Below are 17,542 nucleotides of genomic sequence, written 5' to 3' on the forward strand. Positions count from 1 at the left end.
TGAGCTCATGCTGCGGGCGATTAGCTTAGTGCAGTATCAATTTAACACATTTGCTAATTTAACAAGCAAATTACGTTTAAAAGAACGACTAGATAGGTAAACAGAATTATGTTCTAAACACTAAGATTAATATACACAAGATTGGTCTATAGATCTTCAATGTTTCGGTTTTGTGTTCGCTAGCAAACCACCGCGTTGGTTGAATCAGAAGCCTTTTGTCGCTGTTGAAGAAGCCTCCAGTTCCGTCCACTAGATTATACGTCACGCAAGAAGCATCACCTGAAATACTCACATCGCCATCTGCTGACTGGAGTGGGTAACACAGATTGGAAAACTGTCAAAAGAAGTAATTTTAAAACAACCAGATGTTATGTTTTCTCTTACAGCCAATACTTTCCTCCAGGGTTGACCTGCCCATTAGGCAGGATTAGGTGACAGATTGAAGAGGGTGGCATATTCCGAGCTAAATTGACCAAGGCTCATAGCTAACAACACATAATAACACCTCACATAATGCTGCCCAAATACAATGAATATTATCTCACCCAGTGGCATATGGGCTATTTAGGTGAGTGTTGGTGTTGCCACATGAAGCAGTTTGCATAAGGCAACATGGACAGATAGGGCTCTACCTGTGTAGAGCACATGCCCCTTTACCCTCCCTGTCTCTAAAGTGCCCTTTTGGGTGGTGGTATAATTTGTATTGATTTTTTACCATAGTTATTCTGAACCCACTGCCTGCAAGTTGTCGTTATCTACACTCCAAAAAATGAAAATATCTTCAATTACTTTCGATTTTTCTCAGACTTCAAAAGTGGTCTCCTGATGTGGTTTAAGTATTGTTGTGGACTTAGAACATCTAATGTTTTTGTTTTTCTATTAACAGTGTGATTTAGAGAGAAAAACAGAAAAACTTGGACAAATCAGAAACCTGGAAAAACTAAATGGAGAATATATATATTTTTTTAAACGGAATTAGGTTAAAAAAAAAATCTTTTAAAACAGGGCCCTAAATATTCTATTAATTTTCTCATGTTACTGGATTATCTAGGGATGGTGTAGAGCAACAGCTGTATCCTGAAGTGACCTTTAACCTCCCTTCTCCTCAATACTTCTTCCACTGGATCAAAGCTTCAGCCAAGTAGGATACATGATAGTGGCAACACATGGAGTCTGGTTGGATATAGTCATACTAGGATACATGATAGTGGAAACACATGGAGTAGGGATGGATATAGTCATAGTAGGATACATGATAGTGGAAACACATGGAGTCTGGTTGGATATAGTCATGGTAGGATACATGATAGTGGAAACACATGGAGTCTGGTTGGATATAGTCATGGTAGGATACATGATAGTGGAAACACATGGAGTCTGGTTGGATATAGTCATGGTAGGATACATGATAGTGGAAACACATGGAGTCTGGTTGGATATAGTCATGGTAGGATACATGATAGTGGCAACACAAAGAGTAGGGTTTGATATAATCATGGTAGGATACATGATAGTGGCAACACAAAGAGTAGGGTTTGATATAATCATGGTAGGATACATGATAGTGGCAACACAAAGAGTAGGGTTTGATATAGTAATGGTAGGATACATGATAGTGGCAACAAATGGAGTAGTGTTTGATATAGTAATGGTAAGCAAAATACTTTACTCAACATATTGAGCAGCTTTCTGTTGCGGGGTCTTTTTATGATAGCACACCCCATCACACACATGGTTATGGGCTTTAAAAAAGAAGACACCAGTACCATGTCAGATATAGTTTAAATGTATTCATTTTTCAGTTTGTATCCCAATATGACACTTGAAATACATCACAGAAGACTGAAATGTAACAAAACTCCTATTGTGTTTTTTGAACTGTACACCGAGATGCTCAGTTGGTCAATATTCCCCTCCAGTGATTCCCCAACATCTTGTGAACATCTTGTGAACATCTTGTGAACATGGCCCCAAAAATGGAGCAGATATCTAATACCAGTCTATCTTTATAGACATTTATCCAAAACAAGGCTTAAGCCTTTTTATGACCAAATTCAGTCTTTCGTGTGGACAATATTTTTTTTATGTTTTCATGAGTGTTTGATATTAAGTCCCCAAATGGTCAAAAACCTCTTCAAATAGAAGAACGTTTATAACACAAAATATCTTACAGGTAGGCCATCTCTCACTCTCTCTCATCATGTCACAAGCTGACAGGCTCCCAGAGGAAGGGCAATAAAAGGCCCCAGCTCACTCAACTGCCCCTCCCCTCTCCAACAGCCATCAACCCAGAACATCCTGAAGACAGAACATCTAAAAGATCTGGGAATCCTTTCTTCCTCATGGAGCTTTTTGAAAGTGAGCTGAATATTCAATGTGATGTTTGTACAGTGCCTTCAGAAAATATTCAGACACCATGACTTTTTCCACATTTTGTTATGTTATAGCCTTATTCTAAAATGAAATATATATATATATATATACTGCTCAAAAAAATAAAGGGAACACTTAAACAACACATCCTAGATCTGAATGAAAGAAACAATCTTATTAAATACTTTTTTCTTTACATAGTTGAATGTGCTGACAACAAAATCACACAAAAATAATCAATGGAAATACAATTTATCAACCCATGGAGGTCTGGATTTGGAGTCACACTCAAAATTAAAGTGGAAAACCACACTACAGGCTGATCCAACTTTGATGTAATGTCCTTAAAACAAGTCAAAATGAGGCTCAGTAGTGTGTGTGGCCCCCACGTGCCTGTATGACCTCCATACAACGCCTGGGCATGCTCCTGATGAGGTGGCGGATGGTCTCCTGAGGGATCTCCTCCCAGACCTGGACTAAAGCATCCGCCAACTCCTGGACAGTCTGTGGTGCAACGTGGCGTTGGTGGATGGAGCGAGACATGATGTCCCAGATGTGCTCAATTGGATTCAGGTCTGGGGAACGGGCGGGCCAGTCCATAGCATCAATGCCTTCCTCTTGCAGGAACTGCTGACACACTCCAGCCACATGAGGTCTAGCATTGTCTTGCATTAGGAGGAACCCAGGGCCAACCGCACCAGCATATGGTCTCACAAGGGGTCTGAGGATCTCATCTCGGTACCTAATGGCAGTCAGGCTACCTCTGGCGAGCACATGGAGGGCTGTGCGGCACCCCAAAGAAATGCCACCCCACACCATGACTGACCCACCGCCAAACTGGTCATGCTGGAGGATGTTGCAGGCAGCAGAACGTTCTCCACGGCGTCTCCAGACTCTGTCACGTCTGTCACGTGCTCAGTGTGAACCTGCTTTCATCTGTGAAGAGCACAGGGCGCCAGTGGAGAATTTGCCAATCTTGGTGTTCTCTGGCAAATGCCAAACGTCCTGCACGGTGTTGGGCTGTAAGCACAACCCCCACCTGTGGACGTCGGGCCCTCATACCACCCTCATGGAGTCTGTTTCTGACCGTTCGAGCAGACACATGCACATTTGTGGCCTGCTGGAGGTCATTTTGCAGGGCTCTGGCAGTGCTTGTCCTGCTCCTCCTTGCACAAAGGCGGAGGTAGCTGTCCTGCTGCTGGGATGTTGCCCTCCTACGGCCTCCTCCACGTCTCCTGATGTACTGGCCTGTCTCCTGGTAGCGCCTCCATGCTCTGGATACTACGCTGACAGACACAGCAAACCTTCTTGCCATAGCTCGCATTGATGTGCCATCCTGGATGAGCTGCACTACCTGAGCCACTTGTGTGGGTTGTAGACTCCGTCTCATGCTACCACTAGAGTGAAAGCACCGCCAGCATTTAAAAGTGACCAAAACATCAGCCAGGAAGCATAGGAACTGAGAAGTGGTCTGTGGTCCCCACCTGAAGAACCACTCCTTCATTGGGGGTGTCTTGCTAATTGCCTATCATTTCCACCTGTTGTCTATTCCATTTGCACAACAGCATGTGAAATGTATTGTCAATCAGTGTTGCTTCCTAAGTGGACAGTTTGATTTCACAGAAGTGTGATTGACTTGGAGTTACATTGTGTTGTTTAAGTGTTCCCTTTATTTTTTTGAGCAGTGTATATATTCAGCAATCTACACACAATAGCGCATAACTTGGGGCGGCAGGTAGCCTATTGGTTAAAGCATTGGGCTAGTAACAAAAAGGTTGATCGATGGAATCCCCGAGCTGACAAGGTAAAAATCTGTTGTTCTGCCCTTGAACAAGGCAGTTAACCCACTGTTCATGTAACGGTTGTCGTCGGGGATAGAGGACCAAAACGCAGCAGGAACGTTGATGCTCATCTTGTTAATTTATTTTAAATCAAGAGAACACCAAAATAACTAAATGAAGAACTCAGGAACAACAAAACAGTCTTGTCATGCACACTCAGCAAAACAAGAAACAATCTCCCACAACACTACACCAAACAATTACCCATATATAGGACTCAATCAGAGGCAACGAGAAACACCTGCCTCCAATTGAGAGTCCAGCACCCAAACCTAAACATAGAAAACCTAAACTAGACAGAATGCAGAAATACAACCTAGAACATACTAACCTAGAACATACACCCAAAACCCAGGAACACATAAATCAAACAGCCCTCTACAACACACACACACACAAAACCCCCACCATACAAAACAAACATCCCTCTGCCACGTCCTGACCAAAATACTAAACAACTACTCCCTCTGCTGGTCAGGACGTGACAGTTCAGCGGTAGGCCATCACTGTAAATAAGAATTTGTTCTTAACTGACTTGCCTAGTTAAATATAAAACATTTAAATGACAAAGCAAAAACAGGTTTTTAGAAACATTTATTAAAGATAAAAAAATATACCTTCTTTACATAACAGTATCTATTCAGAGTAAAAACCAAGCCATGAGGTATAAGGAATTGTCTGTAGAGCTCCGAAACAGGATTGGGTCGAGGCACAGATCTGGGGAAGGGTACCACCACATTTCTGCAGAACACAGTGGCCTCCATCATTCTAAAATGGAAGAAGGTTGGAACCACCAAGACTCTTCCTAGAGCTGGCTGCCTGGCCAAACTGAGCAGTCGGGGGAGATGGACCTTGGTCAGGGAGGTGACCAAGAACCCGATGGTCACTCTGACAGAGCTCTAGAGTTCCTCTGTGGAGATGGGAGAACCTTCCAGAAGGACAACCATCTCTCCACCACTCCACCAATCAAGCCTTTATGGTAGAGTGGCCTGACGGAAGCCACTCCTCAATAAAATGCACATGACAGCCCACTTGGAGTTTACCAAAAGGCACCTAAAGGACTCTCAGACCATGAGAAACAAGAATCTCTGGTCTGATGAAGTCAAGATTGAACTCTTTGGCCCGAATGCCAAGCGTCACGTCTGGAGGAAACCTGGCATCATCCCTAGGGTGCAGCATGATGGTGGCAGTGTCATGCTGTGGGAATGTTTTTCAGCAGCAGAGACTGGGAGATTAGTCAGGATCATGGGAAAGATGAACCGAGCAAAGTACAGAGAGATCCTTGATGAAAACCTGATCCAGAGCGCTCAGGACCTCAAACTGAGGGCGAAGGTTCACCTTCCAACAGGACAACAACCCTAAGCACACCGCCAAGACAATGCAGTAGTGGCTTCGGGACAAGTCTCTGGTCTCTGAATGTCCTTGAGTGGCCGAGCCAGAGCCCGGACCTGAAAATAGCTGTGCAGCAACGCTCCCCATACAACCTGACTGTCATGGTCGTCATAATGATGGGACCAAAACGCAGCGGGTGCAGTGCTCATCTTCTTCTTTTTAATTTAATAAACGTGAACACTTAACAAAAATAACAAACAACAACGAAAACAGTCCTGTAAGGCTACACAGCTATACATAGAAACAACTACCCACAAAACACAATGACAAAAACCCCTACTTAAATATGGCCTCCAATTAGAAGCAACTAAGAACAGCTGCCTCCAATTGAAGGCCAAACCAAAAACCCTGAACATAGAAATAGAAATACTAGAATTACAAACATAGAAAATCCCCCAAATCCCAAAACAAACACACCCCTGCCACATCCTGACCAACTAATATAACAAAAATGACCCCTTTACTGGTCAAGACGTGACACTGACAGAGCTTGAGAGGATCTGCAGAGAAGAATGTGAGAAACTCTACAAATACAGGTTTGCCAAGCTTGTAGCGTCATACCCAAGAAGAGTCAAATCTGTAATCGCTGCCAAAGGTGCTTCAACAAAGCACTGAGTAAAGGGTCTGAATACTTATGTAAATGTTATTTTTCAGTTTTTTTATTTTTAATAAATTAGCAACAATTTCTAAAGACCCGTTTTTGTTTTGTCATTATGGGGTATTGTGTGTCGATTGAAGGCTGTAACGTAACAAAACGTAACAAAATGTGGAAAAAGTCAAGGGGTTTCAATACTTTCTGAAGGCACTGTATATAGTGTATATAATAATGTATATAGTGTATATAATAATGTATATAGCCATGTTATGAAGTATGAAAAGGCTTGTTCATTCACATGTCATGAATTCACTATGACATCATCATATTTGTATACACCCTAATTAATAAACTTTGGACGGAAACATGGTTATTATTTATTTAACAAGGCAAGTCAACTGAGAACACATTGTCATTTCCAGCAACAACCTGGGGAATAGTCACAGGGGAGAGGGGATGATTGAGCTAATTATAAACTGGGGATGATTAGATGACCATGATGGTATGAGACCAGATTGGGAAATAATCCAAGACACCAGGGTTAACACCCCTACTCTTATTATAAATGCAATGGGATTTTTAGTGACCACAGAGAGTCAAGACACCCGTTTAACGTCCCATCCGAAAGATGGCACCCTACACAAGGCAATGTCCCCAATCTGAATACTTTCCAAAGGCACTGTAAGTGATTGAGGAGAGACCATCATTGCTATATTCTAACTAAAATTATTGATCCATAAGATAACACATGACCAAAGCAAGGCATGACCATTTAGAAATAAAACAGTAGTCCTAATGATAAATATAATCTAATAAACAAATGTTTGCATAACCAACCAGGACCAACCCTGCTTAGCTTCAGAAGCAAGCCAGCTGTGGGATGTAGAGTGGCTTGCTGCTGGCTCCAAAATCAAGCTATATATATAGCCTAATTATTTTCCCCTCACGAAGCTCTGGTCAACAGTGGATGTAGTGCACTGCTGCCACCACCAGGCCTGGAGGGCATTTTGACTTAGCAAGCTAGCTGTGTTAGCGAGCTAGCTGTGTTAGCAAGCTAGCTGTGTTAGTAAGCTAGCTGTGTTGCTAAAAACGTAGCAGCAAGCTAACTGGCAACCGATCAACATATTGTGTGTATTAAACATTCATACTGGACTGTAACAGCTAGCTAACTGACTACTGATCAACCTCTTGTGTGTATTGAACATTCATATTGGACTGTAGCAGCTAGCTAACTGGCTAGTGATCAACAAAAAAGGAATACCTAGGATAGGATAAAGTAATCCTTCTAACCCCCCCCGTAAAAGATTTAGATGCACTATTGTAAAGTGGTTGTTCCACTGGATATCATAAGGTGAATGCACCAATTTGTAAGTCGCTCTGGATAAGAGCGTCTGCTAAATGACTTAAATGTAATGTAAATGTAACCTATTGTGTGTATTGAACATTCATATTGGACAGCCTTACATATAGAGTAGCACCACCCCCCATCAGCCCATTCTCTTCTTGATGTCAAAGCTGCAGTGTATTGTTGCTATAGGAGTTTATGATTAATAATCCTATTTATTTCAAGCCCCACTAAGATGTCACCATACTATTCCTTTAAAGCCCCTCTGTCAGATATAAATTATCAGAGTGGGAAACCAACTGAAATGGAAAGAATGGAGCAAATGGATCACTATCAGAAGGGTGTATTATGACATCAGATAGAACTACTCAGACATTCCAAATATCACCTGATTAGAGGGGAGTATTATGACATCAAAACTACTCAAACATTCCAAATATCACTTGATTATCAGAGGGGTGTATTATGACATCATATAGAACTATTCAGACATTCCAAATCAGGCTTCATCCATATCATGAAGGTGGATATTGATCCAACCATTTCAAAAGTAATGACCAGGCTGATGGAAACAGGATATGCCTTTCCAATTTTATAAATGCAGACAGACAATTTGTTAGTTCCTTTTACATGGTGGGGTTATTTTGTGTCAGTAAACATGTATAAGTGAGAATTGGCGGTGGAAACTCCTTTATGAGCAAATATTTATATAACCATCACATCTTAGTTAACTTGGAGTCACGTGACGATATATTGTGTGGTCCTCCCACTACGACATGGGAACCCATGTAGTTTATTAGGCTACAGATTAAATACATGATGAACGTGATGAGCTTGACGCTCCTTTCCAATACATAGTGATGGTCTTATTCTGTTGACATGATGATTGATGCTTGGTTGCCATTTGACAATAAAATAATATGGCTCTTATCCATAATAATCTCATTATGTAGGTAGCCTACCAGCACTGTAATGTGAGCTGCTGGCTACAGTGCACAGGACAAGAGGACGTTTTCTATATAACTCAACGTTTATAAAACCATTAGTAGAGTTGAAAATGTGATGGAAACCCATTTAACTTGCATTTTGGGAATTTAACAGCAAAATATTTTTTGGGTCACTTAAAGCCTTTTACCAGCAGTAAGTCTGTCTGATAGAAACATTTCTGGTGGAAAAATGCATATATTGTTTAATGCAGATTTTAGAATATTCACATGAAAATCTGTCGCAAATTGCATGGAAACTAAGCACAGACACAGGCAGAGACGTCAGTTCAACATCTAGTTTCTATTTACATTTCTTTGAGTCGTCAACTAAAGTGAATTCAACACAAAATGTCACCTGTCATTGGATTTAGGTTGCAAGTCTATGAAAATGTTTTGTGTTCTGTTGAAATGACGTGGAAACGTTTATTTAACCAGTTTGAGGCTTGTAAATTCCCCCAGGAAAGTCAAACAAGAAACTCTTCATTGAGACAATAATAATACCACAATCCGTGGGCTAGTTGTGGTGGATATTATAAAATAAGGATCTGCTGGAGTCCAAGTCAAACCAAAATTCTTTATTTTTTAGCTCAGAGAGAATAACAGTTACTCATCGCAGCGTAGACAGTCTGAATTCCGAAGCATTGGGTGATGAGCACATATCTTTATAGTTTCCTGTTCCTGGGCGGGACTTTATTCATACAAGGACGCAGGTGCAGCTGGTTAGCAACACAGGATGATACTCCCAAAAACAGGAGATTATAATAGGACAGTTTCACAAGGTTAGTCACATACTGGGTTATGTGGACACAAACTCAGCAAAAAAAGAAACGTCCCTTTTTCAGGACCCTGTCTCTCAAAGACAATTCATAAAAATCCAAATAGCTTCACAGATCTTTATTGTTTAAACACTGTTTCCCATGCTTGTTCAATGAACCATAAACAATTAATGAACATGCATCTGTGGAACGGTCGTTAAGACACAAACAGCTTACAGACGATAGGCAATTAAGGTTACAGTTATGAAAACTTAGGATACTAAAGAGGCCTTTCTAGTGACTCTGGAAAAACACCAAAAGAAAGATGCCCAGGGTCCCTGCTCATCTGCGGGAACATGCCTTAGGCATGCTGCAAGGAGGCATGAGGACTGCAGATGTTGCCAAGGAAATAAATTGCAATGTCCATACTGTGAGACCCCTAAGACAGCACTACAGTGAGACAGGAAGGACAGCTGATCGTCCTCGCAGTGGCAGACCACATGTAACAACACCTGCACAGGATCGGTACATCCGAACATCACACCTGCGGGACAGGTACAGGATGGCAACAACAACTGCCTGAGTTACACCAGGAATGGACAATCCCTCCATCAGTGCTCAGACTGTCCGGAATAGGCTGAGAGAGGCTGGACTGAGGGCTTGTAGGCCTGTTGTAAGGCAGGTCCTCACCAGACATCACCATCAACAATGTCGCCTATGGGAATGAACCCTTCGTTGCTAGACCAGAACAGGACTGTCAAAAAGTGCTCTCACTGACGAGTTGCAGTTTTGTCTCACCAGGGGCGATGGTCAGATTCACGTTTATCATCGAAGGAATGAGCTTTACACCGAGGCCTGTACACTGGATCGATTTGGAAGTGGAAGGTCCATCATGGTCTGATGGTCCATCATCATCATGATGTGTCACAGCATCATTGGACTGAGTTTGTTGGCATTGCAGGCAATCTCAACACTGTGCATTACAGGGAAGACATCCTCCTCCCTCATGTGGTACCCTTCCTGCAGGCTCATCCTGACATGACCCTCCAGCATGACAATGCCACCAGCCATACTGCTCCTTCCGTGATTTCCTGCAAGACAGGAATGTCAGTGTTCTGCCATGGCCAGCGAAGAGCCCGGATCTCAATCCTATTGAGCACGTCTGGGACCTTCTGGATCGGAGGGTGAGGGCTAGGGCCATTCCCCCCCAGAAATGTACGGGAACTTGCAGGTGCCTTGGTGGAAGAGTGGGGTAACATCTCACAGCAAGTACTGGCAAATCTGGTGCAGTCCATGAGGAGATGATGCACTGCAGTACTTAATGCAGCTGGTGGACACACCAGATACTGAATGCTACTTTTGATTTTGACCCCCCTTTGTTCAGGGACACATTATTCAATTTCTGTTAGTCACAAGTCTGTGTAACTTGTTCAGTTTGTCTCATTTGTTGAATCTTATGTTCATACAAATATTTACACATGTTAAATGTATTGAAAATAAACACAGTTGCCAGTGAGAGGACGTTTCTTTTTTGCTTAGTTTACAATTACCATTTTCCATTACAGAGTCTGTGAACATTTTCATTTCAGTAAATCATCAGTGGGCCAACAATGAAAATGTAAACAATGGAGCAAATGCATCACATCCAAATATAACTTGATTATCTGTAGTGCTGGAGGAATGACACCCAGATAAACACACACACAGTCAGAGTTTAAAAAAGGACCATTGGAATCTGATCTACTCTATATTCAAACTGACATACTCCATATTCACTTCATGTTTTCTAATAAAAACATACAAATATATGTTTAAGAACACTTTGCACCATTTAATTTCATATGGTATAAACAAGTAAACACATTCTCAGTCAACAATACAAGACAATGAGAGCACCGTGTATGTTCTCTGATGAATTTTAAGTCAATATGATGTTAAATATCAATTTACACACTAGGAGAAGTAATTATTCTCCCGTGTGGATTCTCACATGACGTTTAAGTGACCGTGATGAGTAATACGTCTTCCCACAGTCTGAGCATTTGCAAGGGTTCTCCCCTGTGTGCAGTCTCATGTGTTCTTTCAGCTTTCCTGAATGGTTAAAACGCTTTCCGCAGTGGGAGCAGCGGTAAGGCTTCTCCCCTGTGTGTATTCGCTTATGAGCATTCAGGCTTCCTGACTCTCTAAAACTCTTTCCACAATGGGAGCAGTGGTAAGGCTTCTCCCCTGTGTGTATTCGCTTATGAGCATTCAGGTTTCCTGACTCTCTAAAACTCTTTCCACAATGGGAGCAGTGGTAAGGCTTCTCCCCTGTGTGTATTCGCTTATGGGCATTCAGGATTCCTGACTCTCTAAAACTATTTCCACAATGGGAGCAGTGGTAAGGCTTCTCCCCTGTGTGTATTCGCTCATGAGATTTCAAGTTTCCTAACTTGTTAAAACTCTTTCCACACTGGGCGCAATGGTGTGGCTTCCCTCCTGTGTGTATCTTCTCATGTCTTTTCAGGCTTCCTAATCTGGTAAACCTAGTTCCACACTGGGAGCAGTGGTAAGGCTTCTCCCCTGTGTGTATTCGCTCGTGAGCTTTCAGGCTTCCTAACTGGTTAAAACTCTTTCCACACTGGGAGCAGAGGTGTCGTCTTGCTGGTTTGGACATCTTTGGTTCCTCGAAGTTTGGTTTTCCTCCTGCCAAAGACAGTGTTTATTTAAAGAGAGACCTGCTTGAAACCTCTACATGATAATGCCGCCTTGTATGAGGTGTCACGACTGTCCTGATCAGGTCAGGTTACAGGAGACCACAACCCTACCCCCAACAGAGGAGGAGAGATCTAGGGGTATGAAGATGTGGAAGTTTTATGACCCCTCACGCCCATTGTAAATCTTAGGCAACAGACAAAATTCCTTTGTCTTCTCACTATGGAAAACCGGCCTCAGAACATTATACATGCAATAAATGGACTTTGGAACAATGGTTTCCGTCAGCCACAATGGTGGTAATGACGATAGATGGAATATGAAAATGAATGTAATTTTGTTATTAAAGGTTAAAGGACAACGTTATTATGAAAACATTGTAACTTTAAGAGTTTTCCTAGTATATGCTTGATGTTTATACATTGTACGTTGTGTGGAAAATGTCCAAATCAAAGAGAATGTTTTGGTAAAGATGAAATGTGAAGTTAGTTGTCTAAAATTGGATTTGAGTTAAATCTAGACCTCCAGCCTCTTAACTTGGTACGCCCAGAGAATTGCCCTAAAGACGCCCACTTCTGACCCGAGGGTATAAGACATGCGAGTTAAGAATTAACACATCAGACTAAGTGAAACGAGCTGCAGCAAAGGTCTGAGTAGTCAACGAACCCAAAACGCAACATGAGGTTGAAGACAAAGGAATCCTTTTCTACCCATGCTACGGATGAATAGCTGTGTCTAAGTGGGTGAATTCAAGCCAGACCACCCGGTCTCCAGCCCCCATCGAATCGTGATATCTACACTGTTTTCATTCCTACGCTGTGAGCCCTGAGCTACAGGGTTGGCTGTCCTCAGAAGAACCCTTTCAGAACAAGGGTGAGGAATCAGACCACTAAGCAAAAAGGACACTGACATCGTGCGGACAACCCAAAGAAGTGCGCCATCCAAGAAGACGAAACGGTCCACAGAGACCCACAGCGGAGACCTTCAACACATAATTACATCATTATATTCTGACCCATAAGAGTGGTAGTTCGGGGCAAGTTTAGGGTTAAAATAAGCATAGCTGACAAATGCACCCAAATGTATATTTCTCTCGTGTACTTTCTCTTTTTCTCTCTCTTTTTAAATCCCCATTTTGGGTAAGACGCGCCAATAGCCAAGACTGTATCTTATCATAATTTTAGCTTTCTAGTAAATAAATAATAAACTAAAATTGCTGTGGTACGAACTCATTGGTGGGACTTGGGTTTGTGCAGATTCCTGGATTATGCGACGTTCAGAATGAGACTGTAGAGGAAATTGATTAATTAGCGACTGTTGTAAAATCGATATTCTAATATTCTTTGAGTTAATTTGGGAAACAGAAACTCAAAAAAACAAATTTTCCCATGGTGCCCCAGGTTAATAAGTTAATAATTGCCTGATTTATTTAATTGTGCAATTATAGACCGTTAATCATTTGATGAGCAGCAGTCGTCACATTAACTAATACAACATCACGACATATTGGCGCCCCATGTGAGGCATTTAAGATAAAACTAGGCCGCACTTTTGGGTTAATTCTATACCAATTGTGTAGCGAGATACATATATACCATTAATAGCTATAGGCAGGACTAGTGAGGGAGAGAGGCGTGTGTGTGACGTTCCATTTCACCCAGATACTGGTCGGGAGAGAACCACCCCCGTGGTATATCTGACGAAAGCCAGTGTGTAGAGGGGGGTCTACTGAATGCTATGAGCTAGGGCATACGTACCAGCCGATGCAGGCATTCTAAGAATAATACTAGTTGGGCCCAACGTAGTGTTATTTCTGTCGATGGCTTTCAGGAGCGATCTGACTCGGTCATAAGCAATTCCGAGAGCAGAGGACATATCAGCCAGCCATTACGGAAATTTTATTAGATATATTCGTTTTACCGAAGCAAAGTCATTATCGCTCAACCTCTCGCGTTTGGTAATGTGAAGAGTTTAAGGGTTGAACGTGAGACGTCACCTAGTAAACCCGTTCCCTTGTTGGAGGGAACTTCCCTTGCGTGGGGTCTCCACTTTGCCGCATTGTGCCAGATGCTAAGCTCACAAAGGGGAGCCGACATTTTTGTTTTCCCCTTTGTTTCATAGTGAATTCCCACGCCGGGCGGGAATACTGAGATCTCTGCTTGCGCTATCAGTAATCTCTGGCAAAGAATCGGCAGTCATTTTTCATGAAATAATTCAGGTTACACTGTAGGATATCAAACCAGTCTCAACTGATTGGATATCATTGTCTCATTCAATTTAATACATACATTAAATTCCAAAAGCTGCAGACCAAAGACAATCAGTTAATGAACACAATGACCAAGTTGGACAAAACAGCAGAACTCATTGAAGTCGCTGATTTAATGAAGGATGAGAAAGACCAGGTGAGAAAGTTGGAAAATGTGACCTCTAAACAAAAAGGATGACATCGCATCACTGGATCTCTCACTCCACACTTGAGACCTCTCCCTGCAAACCATGACAGATAAGTATGAGGCCGACCGGAGCAAGGGCGACACCTATGTGTCTAAAATAAAACACCCTCAACTCCCAGGTGGAATCTGCGATGAAGCAGAACACCACCCTTAGGTATCATCTGGAGGAACTCCAGAACAGTCACGCACTATTGCGGGACAACCAAACCAAGCAACCTAGCTCACATCCGAAGCTCAGAGAACGAGGGAATGTAGACGACAGGAGATTTCAGCCTCTTTCTCTTGGACATTCGGCCCACAGTGACAAGGGGCCTCATCACCAACACAACCACAGCTTGACTTTTCCTCTTGGCCTTTCGGCCCACAATTCCCAATGGGAGGGAGCAGATGCTCCCTGCGCACTCGGCGGGGATCGCCTTGACAAAATCGTCAAAAACTTCCGCCTCTTTGACCCCGTTCCAGGAAAGCCAAACGACACAGACATTCTTAGCAGACAGAGGACGCCTTGGATGGCTACCCAAACGCTCCGAATTCCCGACAGGCTCTACCTATTGAAGCGAACGTCCAATAGACACGTGACAAGGTTCATCCGTCTACAAGAGCAACATGTGCAAAACAACTACTCTAAACTTGCCACGGTTTTGAAAATAGAATTCAGTGGTTCTGCGACTCGCAAACACGACAGCTCGTTGGCTAACAATATCAGACAAGCTCGAAATGAACACCCACAAGCCTACTATCACCGGGCTTCGTTCAGCTTACTTTGGCATGCTCACTGAAACAGGAATGGAAGACCTATTACCATTCAAACAACTGTTTCTGTCAAACATGTCTCCCAACTTCAACTACTTGGGCCCTACTGCCCACGTTGGGTTGCCAATCTGGACGCTCCGAGAGCTTGCAAGCACCGCTTTTGAAGCATCAAAAGCAAGCCGGGCTAAGAGCCCGGACACCTCAACTTCCGAGCTTAGGCGGGAACCATCACTCCAATTAGAAGGTGCAGCATCAGGGACAGGTGCGGTAAAAGATGACGATCAAAGGGGGTGGCAACCAAGTAACCACCACACCGACAACCACAGCAGTAACAATAGCTATGATGAACGTCCCCAAGCTTTGCAACAGATGATTCCTCTCCCATTCCGATAGAGGACCCACTGGGTCACATAGGTGAGTTATCCGTCTTGGAAAGCGACACAGATTACAAACCGCTCGGTACTCCCAACCCACTCCATTTTTGTTGGGGATATGATGAGAAAAACCAACTCGAACAGGCCATACCTTAGAACAGTCCTGGAGGACTGTTTGACCTGTCACACTCTGATAGATTCAGGTTTGACAATTTCACTCATATCCGAAACCTTGCTGGATGAACTAAAAGGGGCAGTGGACCCAACAAAACGTCGGTTGAAAACAGAACGTTGCGACACGAAGCTTAGGGGTTTAACCGAAGCTACCTCGCCACTAACCAAGCGTCTCCTACTTAAATTCAACTTCGAAAGCGTGTCACTGACACACCCCGTGTACGTGACTACCATCGACATCGAACGGATGCTTATTGGAATAGATTTAATTGACTGTTTGGTACCATTAAAGGATTGGAAAACCAACCAAATCTGGTCACAAATATCTATGTCAACTCCGTTGACTTCACCGCATTCTTGCAAACCCGGTGAACTTGGTCATGAGTACACCATTGGTGACAAATGACAAGGTGAGTTCAACTCGGAACTTAACCGAACATGAGGTTTTCCTGTGTGGCTTGGGTGATTCACCAGTCGACACTTACCGACCTCCTCTGATAGGGGGCGTGTGCCTAAACGGCACTATGGTTGAGGATGCCAGACTGGCAACCTCGTCAGAAAAATCCGCAATCAGCTTGGAAATGTTCAGCGAAATTTCAAAAACGGCTAACTGCCATCCCCTTGTGCCGAAAACATTTAGATTTCCACCGGGAACGACTTCCCAGACGACGCTCACCGCAATAGGGGTGTGTGCGCTATCGATCCTCATTGGAACCAAGGAAGTATCTCACTACCTACTGGTTGTCGCGGACCTCCCACATACAGTCTATGTGGGAGCGGACATTTTGGTAAGATTGGGTGTTAAACTCGATACCATACACCAAGTTCTTGGGTCTTTGGCGCAGCCAAACAAACATGCCTCGTCTTTCGACCCGGTGCGAATGGCATCCGGGTAGACTATTCCTGAAGCTTGCAAGGTAATAACTAAGTCCGGCATGATGATTCCGGCAAGAACCACAGAGGTTTCTGTAAGACTGAACCTGGCGGCCGGATACCGGATGGAAGGCACCACTGTGTTCTTCCAACCCTCTCCGCAACTATTCGAGTTGGGGCTAACTATCAATGGCAACCCGCTGGTGGAACTAACCGTTAGATCCACTTACCTCCTGCTACAAAATCTGACTCTAGCGGATATTTCCATTCCTCGGCACACTCAGCTAGGAACATTGATCGATTACTCCTTCCATGATTTTGAACTGGTTGTTCCCGTGATTGGGCCTCTTCCGTCCTCCCTGACCTAGATGGCGAGGGAGGTACGCCATTTACTTGTCCGTCAAAAGCAATTGCAATAACTCCCGTATTGCCAATTGACGACACATCAACGTTCAGGCTGGATGTCGATTGTGACAGCAAACTGTTAATATACGCCATCGTCACGGAGGAGGATATCGTGTCTCCTCCTGCATGTGAAGTACACTCGTGAGGTAACAACCCATGACTCTCCCAACAGTGACATGCCGTCACCACCCGATGAAGACCTGTACAATGTCGCCGAACCATATCATGGTTTCCATGCACAGGTAATACAACTACTGTCGGAGGATGATGCTCTTGTCAATGACACGGAACACCATCAGTTGAGAGAATTGTTTAACAAACACAGTGAGATCTGGTCAACAGACTCGCTGGATTGAGGGGGTTATGGGTATCCATGTGGTGCGTATTCCTATGCCACCCGGAGCAACTCCTACGTTTGTGAGACAATACAAAATCCCGCTCGCAGCATACGCAGCAGTACAAAAGATTATCGATTCCTTATTAGCTAAACGGATAATCAGGGAATGTAACCGTACGTACAGCGCTC

The 17,542-nt window shown here is 43.3% G+C and overlaps 1 pseudogene; it reads right to left on the reverse strand.

The window, feature by feature from the left end:
- Positions 1-17,542, reverse strand: part of LOC106603759 (zinc finger protein 850-like) — a 75,161-nt pseudogene that overhangs the window by 35,456 nt on the left and 22,163 nt on the right.

The sequence above is a fragment of the Salmo salar genome, chromosome ssa02 (assembly GCF_905237065.1).
Source record: "Salmo salar chromosome ssa02, Ssal_v3.1, whole genome shotgun sequence".
Classification (NCBI taxonomy): Eukaryota; Metazoa; Chordata; class Actinopteri; order Salmoniformes; family Salmonidae; genus Salmo; species Salmo salar.